Here is an 11,664-nt window from a genome sequence, read left to right as displayed (position 1 = left end):
GAGCAAATGTGTAAACCGTCGGAAGCATGTAATTTGAGTGTATGAAGCATTATTTTTAGTAATCATGGAAGAAAAATTATTTTCTCTCTCAACATGGAAAAAAACTCCATTCAGGATATGGAAGCAATTTTCAGTGCATACGGAGGAAAACTTCTACTGGACGGAAACATAACTTTGGTATGCCTGAGACAAACTACTAACTACTAAAGCCCTGTTCGGATCCACTCCGCTCCACGGCTGCGACTCCCGGAGCGGAGGGAGCGGCAGTGTAATCCTACGGAGTGGCTCAGAACCAGCTCCTAGCACGGAGCGGAGTTTTGAAACTGGCAAGATACCGAACAGGCCTTAAGTAGGAACAAATTTTCTTTAGATTGACACATATTGGAATCACATTGAATGCAATTTTAAGAGACATTATAGGAAATTATTTTTTTCTTCAGAAGGAAGTAAATAGCATTAAGAGGAAACCCATTATGCTAGATTAATCCATTTTAGGAAGTATGTAATTAGTTTCCTGAAACTGCTCGGCTTCCTAAAAATCTGGGATAGCCTCAAATCACGTGGTAATGCTTCTGTATTGCAACACAATCGCTTCCAAAATTAACTCGGTCCCTGCATCCAACATTCCACAAAGCTTTAATCCAACGGCCACGCACTGGTCTGATGGGACGCTAGGGATCAGTAGTAGTCTGATCCCTAGTGGTTTCCACTTAGGGAACCTCATCAGATCCTATTGAGCGCTGGAGACCAAAAGATCCTATTAAACTCTGGAGACCAATTCAATCGACGTGCTAGATTTCTGCTACTCCCTCCTATCCATATTAATTGTCGCTGATTTAGTACAAAGACAATGAATATGGACCGGAGGGAGTCCTATGCATTGCAACTCCTTCGTGCCACCACTGCCGTTATTCAATGCTCTTGCACTGCTTCTGCCGCTACTGGAACTGCAATATCTACACCAGCCCAATCCCGCCGTGTCTGATGGAGCCGATATGGTCATATTTTGTGGCCGACAAACATGCACATCTGATCATGTATGTGCATGCGAGAACAACTTCTACTTGGCGTCATACCAACTCTTTCCACACTTGCCGTCAACAGCCAGGTCCACCTTCAGGATGTTGGTTCCATAGAAGGGTTTGGACATGCACTCTACCACGATGGCCCTGGCGGCTTCAGCAGATTCTGTAGGCCCCTCCAGTATCACTTCGTCGTGCACCTGAGAAATGCCGATAAAAAATGCCGTATTAGGCCAGATCTGGGGTTGGAATAGAATACTTTGCAAGGAAACTGACTAGTTAGTTATAAAGTATTACCTCCGTCCCAAAAAAATTGTCTAGATACGGATATATCTAACACTAAAACGTGACTAGATAACATCCACATTTAGACAAATCTAAGACAAGAATTTTGGGACGGAGGGAGTATGATGTAACTATCGCATTTTCCCTTTCCCATTTACATTGTACTTCTTAGTACAAGTCCTACTTTGTTGTCAGAAGAGAAAAACCAAAAAAGTGATATCAACCTGTAATAGGAGTCTCCAACCAAGCTCCTTAAGGCGAGCATTTCTTTCTATCTCAAGCATTGCACACATGGCAACATCTGCTGCACTGCCCTGTTGAATAGAAAATGCATCATTATTTACGATTTTCCAAACAAAGAAAGAAGTCGAGCATCACAGACATTGGGCCATAATCACTTGATCAATACCAAGTACCTGCACCGGTGCATTTATAGCAGCACGATCAACATGACCTTTTTGACCATGGGGTGCGTGAGTCATGTTAGGAAAGCGGCGTGACCGTCCTAGCAATGTGTATACTTCGCATTTTTCACGAGCAAGCTCTTTCTGCCTCTTTTGCCAAGCTGAAACTTCTTTTCGATCTCTGTACCAGAGTTTGAGTGTATCCCTTGCCTCCTTGACAGACACCTAGTAAGATGGTAAGCTATAAAACCTGAACCGATTGCACCATAGTAATATTTTCTAAGAATATGGAGTTTGTGAAACTGTACCATAGCACTTCTCTAGCACGCTAGTATAGTCAACAAATAGAGCTAATTTCACATATAACTTATAATTCGGTAGAAGCAAACAGAGGGTTTGCTGAATAAAAGTTGCTGCGCACAAGATATATATCGGTCCTTGATCTGATTTCCATCCTGGATCAATATTTTCTTTGGTGGTAATTGTTAAGGAGTGTTAGTATTAGGTCTAGGAGTCCTATTAGGCTATGTTTCCTTTCCTTATACCCCAAGTCTTGTGTAATATATATATGCCCCTTGGGCCTTGCAATACAATCAAGTTGAATCCATAACAGTAATTAATATAACCTATCAAACAAAAGTACTGATCCTGCATATATATTTGTATAAGCATGTGGAGGAATGAAGGCCAAAGGAGAATACATCCTAGGCACAAGAGGCAGAGGGAGATGAGAAAGGTGCAACACGTTACTCGTAGCTGATGCACATACATATGATAAAGGACAATGTTCAACTGACGCATACATCTGGGTTAAGTGTGCAAGAGAATGACCTAATGAAGTTGTTTCCTAAACATACCTGGGTTGGGTTGTTGACACCAACTATCCTAATCAGTTCAAAATGCAGATGATCAGAGTTCATACCTGCCAATCACGGGATAGTCCCTGAGCTGTCTTTCCATATGCAATAGAGAAATTAAGCATTTTAGCCTTCCTTCTCTCAGCACCAAAAGCATCCTGAAATCAAAAGGAAGACATCAAATTTAGTTTCATACATTACAACTCTACAGAGTACAAAGCAAAAGCATCTAATAAACAAAAAAATGCAGAAGGTTTGTGCTCAATAACAATCTAATTAAATTGTTACTTTGCTGTGAAACTAGAAAAAAGTAACGCAAGATCCTGTCATGCTTGAGAGAAGGAGTACTGGAGATGCAAGGCCAAAAATATTCAGTGAGAAGAGTGTCCAAAGCAGACAAACAATGAATATGGCATGCTTGGTTTCATGTCTTCATGAACGCCCCATGCCAGAATGAGTGCATCAATCTTGGGTGGAACAGTGACATTTGACAACTTTGTGTAGCGCAGTGGGGCATGCAACAAATTTCGCGGAACGACACCATTCTAAATGCTAACTTCACAGATCCAAAAGGTATGCAATCATCCTCAACCATTTACAGAAGTGCAAGAGTTTGGTCAAGTAAACTGCTAACTACATATAACTGCATTGAAGTGGAACCAGCAAATAATTCTTTTTTCGAGAAGATGCAAAGGACCTTTGCATTTCATTGCATTGAAAAGGTAAGAGTTTTGATACAATCCTCCTAGGAAGTGAAGTACAAATGAGGATCAGTGAAACTAGTGCACATCCCAAGTGGACGGCAGAATGACGCGAAGGCCGTGGGCACCCGCTCTTGCCTTAAACAGTTCAAATGAAACCAAGCATAGCTTTAAAACATATGCCGCTGTCAGAATATTAGTGACAGAGTCAAGTACCTTCAACAATGGCACTGGAGGCTTCTCTTGACCTGGTTGAGGTTGCCATTCAAGAAGTACTTTTTTTTCGTGAACAGCATCACGCACATGCTCGTACATATTCATGGCTGTTCTAGAATGAAAGTCACCACCAGCCTTGAAAGCATCCAGCATGCTTTTACAACTAGTAAGATGGGCTAAGATCCTCAGCTCCAGCTACATGGAAATGTATCTTTCATCAGGGTGAAATAGACTTGGCGATTCCAAGAGACAAAGAAATACTAAGAGCATCATTTGGCATTGAACATACCTGGCCATAATCAGCAACAACAAGAGAGTTCCCTGGAGCTGCAAAAAACGCTTGGCGGATCTTATATCGATCCTTTTCAAGTGCAGGTTGATTCTGCAACGGAGATTATTCTGTTAGAGTTATATTTATGGTGGCCTTTGGCCTTTTGTATTCTGGCCTTTGGCCTCCTCTGTACATGTATATATGATGGCGTTTGCCTCCTGATAATACTAAGTTGTTATTCCTAACATGGTATCATTGCTTAGGTTCTAGATCATCCATTGACGCCGCAACTCGTCTGTTCTTCCGATTGGATTTTTTTCCCGGTCTGTTCATCTTTTCTGATTGCTGCCGCTGCTTGTCCACACATCCAGCAGCCTCTCTCCGCTGCTGGCCGCCCGCAGCCGTGGCTCTCTCTCTGCTCCAGGTTGCCGTCGCGTACCAGGCCGCTGCCCACCGGATCCGATCTCCGGTTGTCCGGGCCGTCTTCCGTTCGCCATACAGCCATCCGCGCCGCCCGGCCCCCGCCGGCTTTGCTCGGCGGCTACTCCCTCGTCTCCTGCAACTGCAGGTCAACGCACAGGCCTGCTCCTTCCCTCGTCCTGTTCGCCCGCCTGGGTGTCCTTAGGATCGAGCTGCATCGAGCCGCCCTCTGCTTCTGGATCGAACAAAGGATCGGGCCGCCCTCTGCTTCTGGATCAAACACTGGATCGGACCGCCCTCCTGTGGATCCGATCTCCCGCCGCCGGCCGCCGATCTCTGCTGCTCTCTGCCCGCTGCATCATGCGCGTGCGCTCGATTTCGAGCCATCGCTGCTCTGCGTCCCAGTTTGATCGAGCCAGCGCGTGGCCCGCTCGTACTGCGCTGCGTTCGTGTCATCTGGGCTTCCGCGAACTGGCTTGGCCCTTGCCTGATTAGAGTTGGCCCGTCCCTTTGCAAAGAAAAGAAAAGAAAAAAAAGAGGGTACTATGCCGTTGTCTTCAGGCGCTGGCTGTCTATCCAATGTCAGCTCACACATGCACCTTCCATCTTTACTCGGTGCTCCTCCTCAGGTCTTGCAGTCTGTTACTCCGATATTTTCGGATGGCAATGGCCGCTTCGTGTCGACTCCTCTCGACACTTCCGTGGGCGGTGGTGGTCGCTCTTCGTCGACTCCCTTTGCGTCTTTTACACGTCGTGGTGGCTGCTCTTCGTCGACTCTTGCAGCTTCCGCGCACGGTGGTGATCGCTCTATATCGACTTCTCTCGCGGTTTCCGCGCGCGGCGGTGGTCGCTCGACGTCGACTCCTCTCGCGGCCTCCGCGCGTGGCGGTGGTCGCTCTACGTCGACTCCTCTCGCGGCTTCCGCGCGCCACGGTGGTCGCTCTACGTCGACTCCTCTCGCGGCCTCCGCGCACATGGTGGTCGCTCTATGCCGACTCCTCTCGCGGCTTCCACGGATGACGGTGGTCGCTCTACATCGCCTCACTAGTCGACTCTACAAGCAGCTGGTGTTCCTACCTCGACCTCTTCCACTGTGTCCCTGTCTGCGCGCGAAATTACGCACCTCCAATGTCTGCTTGCTGCTTCAGAGTCTTCACCGACTGGTTGTGCAGGTTCTGTGACTGACTCTTCTGGCATTGAGAAACCACCTTCTACTCATTCAGGTACATCCCCATGGATTCTTGATACTCAAGCATCTTTTCATATGACTTATGATTCTTCTACTTTGACCTCCGTTTGACCCGTCGAGTCTCCTATGCGTGTTCTTACAGCTGATGGCACTCCCCTCCCTGTAGCTAGTCGAGGCACTCTTAACACTTCTTCATTTCATGTTCCTTCTGTCGCTCATGTTCCTCGACTTACTATGCAGCTCATATCTGGTGGTCAGATTGTTGACTCTAGTCGTAGGGTCATTCTCAACTTTGATTCTTGTTCTGTTCAGCATCGTCGCACGGGCGCTCTGCTTGGTGCTGGCCCTCGACGCTCAGATGGTTTATGGGAGCTTGACTGGCTTCGTCTTCCCTCTGCTGCCACCGCCGCCGGTCTCGCAGCCCTTGTTGCTGCATCTACCAGCTCTTTTCTGCAGTGGCATCATCGTCTTGGCCATTTATGTGGTTCTCGTCTCTCGTCTTTGGTTCATCGCAGTGTTTTGGGGTCAGTCTCCGGTAACGCTTCGTTGGATTGTTTGGGTTGTAGGCTTGGTAAGCAGATTCAGCTACCCTATCCTCATAGTGAGTCAGTGTCCGAGCGCCCTTTTGATCTCGTTCACTCTGATGTTTGGGGTCCGGCTCCCTTCGCTTCGAAAGGGGGTCATCGCTACTATATTATCTTTATAGATGATTTCTCTCGGTACATTCGGATCTATTTCATGTCTTCTCGCAGTGAGGTCTTATCTATATACAAAAAATTTGCTGCCATGGTTCATACCCAATTTTCTACTCCTATTCGTGTTTTTCGCGCAGATTCGGCTGGTGAGTATATCTCCCATGCGCTGCGAGGATTCCTTGCTGAGCAGGGTACTCTTGCTCAGTTCTCTTGTCCTGGTGCTCATGCTCAGAATGGTGTGGCTGAGCGCAAGCATCGTCACCTTCTTGAGACGGCACATGCGATGATGATCGCTGCCTCTCTTCCGCCTCACTTCTGGGCTGAGGCTATTACCACTTCCCCCTATCTCATCAACATTCAGCCATCTGCTGCTCTACAGGGTGGTATTCCTCTTGAGCGTCTTTCTGGCCATTCTCCTGATTATTCGGCACTTCGCTTGTTTGGTTGTGTTTGCTATGTTTTGCTTGCCCCTCGTGAACGCACCAAATTGACCGCTCAGTCTGTTGAGTGTGTCTTTCTCGGATACAGTGATGAGCATAAGGGCTATCGGTGTTGGGATCCCGTCGGTCGCCGGATGCGTATTTCCCGGGATGTCACCTTTGATGAGTCTCGTCCCTACTACCCTCGTCCATCCTCCTCGGCCTTTTCCACGGAGGACATCTCTTTTCTTACCTTTCCGGATACACCTCCCTTTGTGCCCAGTAGTATTCCTATTTCTCGTCCCGCTGTTGCAGATCCGACGCAGTCCTCTCCTATGGTTTTTTCTCCTCCCTCATCGCATGACTCACCACCTTCATCACCGATGCCTTCCTCTTCTCCACCTTCATCACCGATACATTCCCCGTCTCCATCTCCAGTGATTCCACCTCTTCCTTTCCATTCCATTATACTCGTCGTCGACGTGTTGTGGATGAGTCTACTGATGTGCCCTCTACTTCTGATGTGTCGTCTTCCTCCTCTTAGACGACTTATGGTCTTCGTTCTCGGCCTTGTCCACCCCCTGATCGATATTCTCCTTCTCGCTATGGTCTTTCGACCGTTGTTGAGCCGACTTCTTATCGAGATGCTATTGTTCATCCTGAATGGCAGTTTGCCATGGCAGAGGAGATTGTTGCCCTTGAACGCACCGGCACGTGGGATCTTGTTTCTCTTCCTCCCCGTGTTCGCCCCATCACTTGTAAGTGGGTCTATAAGATTAAGACTCGCTCTGATGGTTCTCTTGAGCGTTATAAAGCTCGTCTTGTGGCTCGTCTTGTAAGCGAGTCTACTAGTGCGCTATTCCTAACATATTCATGCACATTGAGTTTCAAAATAATATTAACGGCACAAATAAGATACTGCAACTAGGGAATGGTACAAATAAGGCAGGAAAGCTGCAAAGAAAGCTTGACGGATCTATATTGACTACAATGAGATACTCTATTCTCATGAGAAAGGAGGAGGGAATGCACGTCCAGTACGTGCGATGGAGGACTTCCGAGATGCCCTAGCGGATTGTGGGCTGGAAGACTTGCGCTACCAAGGTTTCATGCACTTGGTGGAACGTATTAGCCAAATGGTCAATGGGTGGAAGGAGAAGACCTTATCCATGGGAGGCAAGGAGGTGCTTCTAAAAGCAGTGGCTCAAGCAATCCGAACGTATGCAATGCCGGTCTTTAGGCTCCTGCAAAAAGTCTCAAGGGAATCACTGACGCGATCCGTGATATTGGTTGGGTGATGATGAGTTGATGACAACCAACAACTAGGCACTGGTCTGCTTGGTGAGAAATGTGCACACCAAAGGAAAAACGAGGTACGGGATTTTCGTGATATTGCTAGTTCCAACCAAGCACTATGGTAGGCGCTAGGGTTCTACCGGGTCTAGGCCGGAGGTTGTAGGGAAAGGAGGGGACTTGGACGCGGGCGAGCACGCGGCCGCCGGCGGCTCGGCGCCGTCGTGCGCGTGGAGGAGGTGGCGGCGGTGACAGGAGGCGGCTAGGGTTTAGGGTTTCCGGCTCCTCTGGGAGCCGGGCAATAGAATTGTCTTATTGCTTAATCTCCAAAAGAGTCTTACAGCTTGTTTATATAACCACGATGCTAATAAAAATAAGATAACTTGTGGGCTAAGCCCCTAACTAAACCTGCCCGGTGGGCCTCCTACGGGTATAAGTTACCCCGGTCATAACATCTCTCCCCGCCTGCGCAAACAGCTCGTCCTCGAGCTGGAAGTCTGGGTAGTGTTGGCGGAACTCGTCGCGCTGCTCCCAAGTAGCCTCCTCCTCCGGAAGGCCAGCCCACTGGATCAACAAGTGCCACACCCCGCGACGTAGCTGGGCCTGCAACACCTTCTCCGGTCCTGGAAGGAGGCACCCATCGGAGGCCCGAGAAAGCGCGGGGGTGGCCGCCAGTGGCTCCCGACGGAAGGGCTTCAGCAGCCCCACATGGAAGACGTCGTGGATGCGAGCACCGGCCAGAAGCTGAAGGCGGTAGGCCACCTTCCCGATGCGCTCCAAGACAGCTAAGGGGCCGGTGTAGCGAGGGCCCAGCTTGCGCTTCGCGCGTGGGTCCAGGGACTGCGTAGAGCGGTGAAGGAGACGCAGCCACACCCAATCACCCACCGCGAACTCCGCCTCGCGATGGTGGCCGTCGTAGTAGTGCTTGGCCAGCTGCTGGGCCTGAATGAGGCGTTGCCGGACCTCCGCAAGCATCTCGTCACGGCTACGAGGAAGATCGCCTGCCACCTCCGTCCGAGCCGTCGTCGGGTCAACCGGCAAGATGGGCGGGGGCGGTCTGTCGTAGACCACCTCGAATGGCATGGCGCGCAGGGCAGAGTGATAGGAGGTGTTGTAGCAGTACTCCGCCCACGCGGGCCAATCTACCCAAGCGCGAATGGCATGGCGCGCAGGGCAGAGTGATAGGAGAATGCTAGGGGTCCATCGCCCTGATGGAGGACGGCGCCCAACCCCGCACCGGAGGCGTCGCAGTCCACGACAAACGGGCGGTCGAAGTCAGGCATCTGAAGAACGGGGCCCGTCATGAGGGCCCCCTTGAGGGCCTCGAACGCCGATGTCACCTCCTCATCCCAGGCAAAGGCGTCGCGACGTAGCAGGCGCATGAGTGGGGACGTGATGAGGCCGAACTCCCGGATAAATTTCCGGTAGTACCCCGCGAGGCCCAGGAAGCCGCGAAGAGCCCGCGGTGAGTGCGGTGTCGGCCAGGCCACGACGGCCGCCACCTTGTCGGCGTCCATAGCAACCCCCTCGGCCGAGATGACGTGGTCGAGGTAGGCGACTGAAGGCGTCCTGAACGAGCACTTCGAGCGCTTAAGATGATGCTGCGCTCGAAGCTCGTTGAAGACGATGGCGACGTGCTGAAGGTGCTCCGCCCACGAGTTGTTGTAGATAAGAATATCGTCAAAGAAAACGAGCACAAACCGACGCAAGTAGGGGCAGAGGACGTTATTCATCAAAGCCTGGAAGGTCGCCGGGGCGTTGGAGAGGCCAAAAGGCATCACCAAGAACTCAAAGTGGCCATGATGAGTCCGAACCGTCTTGGCGACATCATCTGGGTGCATCCGCACCTGGTGGTAGCCCGACCCGAGGTCGAGCTTGGTGAAGAAACGCGCCCCATGTAGCTCGTCCAGGAGCTCGTCGGCCACCGGAATAGGAAACTTGTCCTTGAGCGTCATGGCATTAAGGGCGCGGTAGTCGATGCAGAAGCGCCACGTTCCGTCCGACTTACGGACGAGGAGGACCGGCGCCGAAAACGGCGACGTGGAGATCCGGATGATGCCCAAGGCAAGCATGAGCGCGCACTGCCGCTCCAGCTCGTCCTTCTGCAGCTGGGGATAGCGGTAGGGCCGCACTGCCTGGCAGTAGATGAATGTGGTGATCATACACCCGGGCTGGCGGAAGGCCCTGAGGCTCGTCGAAGAGGTCGCCGTGCTGCTGCAGGAGGTGATCCAACAGTGGGTGCTCGGGCTCGGTGGCGGTCACGGCCAGCTGGAGCTGCGGCGTCGCTGGTGAGGCGCCCCCAACGCCCTCCCACTGGACGCGGCGGCCCAGACGCCAGAAGGTCATCGTCAGGGCGTCGAAGTCCCAGAGGATGGGACCGAGAGTCCGCAAGAAGTCGACGCCGAGGATGAAGTCGAAGCAGCCCAAGTCGATGCCGGCGCACGTGATGGTGAAGTGCTCGTCGCCGATGGTGATGGGCACGTTCCGCGCCAGCCCATGGCACCGGAGGCGGTCGCCGTTAGCCACCGTGACCTGAAGTTGCTCCCCGCCCGTCGGCTGAAGCGCTAAGCGGCGCATGGTAGCCTCTGGCAGGAAGTTATGCATGGAGCCCGTATCCAGGAGGGCCACCAGGCGCTCGCCGTGAATCATCACCGGCAACAGTATAGTCCGCTCGTCGTGGATGCCAGCAAGCGCATGGAGCGAGACCACGAGCGCCGACGCCGAAGCGGGTGCGGCCTCCGCAGCCGCTGGTGGCGGCAACTCGCCAAGCCCGTCGGCGGGTGTGTCCTCCTCGACGTAGTCAGCCGTCTCCAAGTACAAGAGACGCGGGCAGACGTGGCCCGGCACTTAGGGCTCATCGCAGTTATAGCAAAGCCCCTGGCGACGTCGCTCGAGCTGCTCGGCCTGAGAGAGCCGACGGAAAGGCCGCGTCGCGGCCAGAGCGGTCGCCGCTGGAGCGGCCGGGAGCATCCGGCCCGGCACAGGTGCGGTCGGGGGCGGTCTGGCGGCCTGTCGGCCACCTCGAGCCGGTGTCGCCTGCTGCAAGGCCTGCGCGCGACGCTCGAAGGCGCGAGCGTAGTACATGGCCGTCTGGAGGTCTTGGGGTCCCCGCAGCTCCACGTCCACGCGGATGTGATCCGGAAGACCGCTGACGAAGAGCTCGGCCCGCTGCTGCGCCGTCACACCCGGCGTGTGGCATGCCAGGGCCTGGAAACGGTCGGCAAAGTCCTGCACCGTGGAGGTGAAGGGGAGGCGGCCGAGCTCCGCCAGTCGGCTCACAAAAGCACTCCCAAGGGGGCATGCCACCCTCGTCCTGCTCGAGGGCGTAATACCACGTCTGTGCGGCGCCCCGGAGGTGGTAGGAGGCGAGCCAGGTGCGGTCCGACGCGAGTGTGCACTGCCCGCGGAAGAACTGCTCGCACTGGTTGAGCCAGTTGAGGGGGTCCTCAGTACCGTCGTAGGTGGCGAAGTCGATCTTGGCGAATCGTGGCGGCGTCTGGGTATGACCGCCGTGGCCGAATGGCTCAGAGGTGCGGAGCAACAAGGATGGTGGCGCCCAATCGGTGGGGACCGAGGGTCCCCCGTGGAACGCGGGTCGGCGCAGCCCGCGTAGGGACCCGCGGAGCCGGACGGATCGCCGTACGGTAGGGTGGGCACCGGCTAGTCCCCGGCCGTAGTGTAGACCGGCGGCGGCGATGACCCGAACAGCCAGGCCAGGAGCGGAGATGGCAATGGTGGGAAGCGGACCTGCTGGATCGGGACGCCTCCCGGCGTGGTCGGGCCTGGCCCGATGCTGAGTGGCGGAGGGGCCGGCAGCAGCGGCGGTTGCTGTATGGGGGCGGTGGGCGCGGGAGGCGCTGCGCGAGCCGGCGCCGGCCACTACGGCCACTGC

At 53.1% G+C, this 11,664-nt stretch overlaps 1 pseudogene; it reads right to left on the bottom strand.

The window, feature by feature from the left end:
- Positions 1-361: 361 nt before the first annotated feature.
- Positions 362-11,664, bottom strand: part of LOC123163691 (DNA polymerase I A, chloroplastic-like) — a 24,676-nt pseudogene continuing 13,373 nt past the window's right edge.

Source organism: Triticum aestivum, chromosome 7D (genome assembly GCF_018294505.1).
Source record: "Triticum aestivum cultivar Chinese Spring chromosome 7D, IWGSC CS RefSeq v2.1, whole genome shotgun sequence".
NCBI classification, from domain to species: domain Eukaryota; kingdom Viridiplantae; phylum Streptophyta; class Magnoliopsida; order Poales; family Poaceae; genus Triticum; species Triticum aestivum.
The sequence above is the reverse complement of the archived record's forward strand: the minus strand, read 5'-3'. Positions and strand labels throughout refer to the sequence as shown.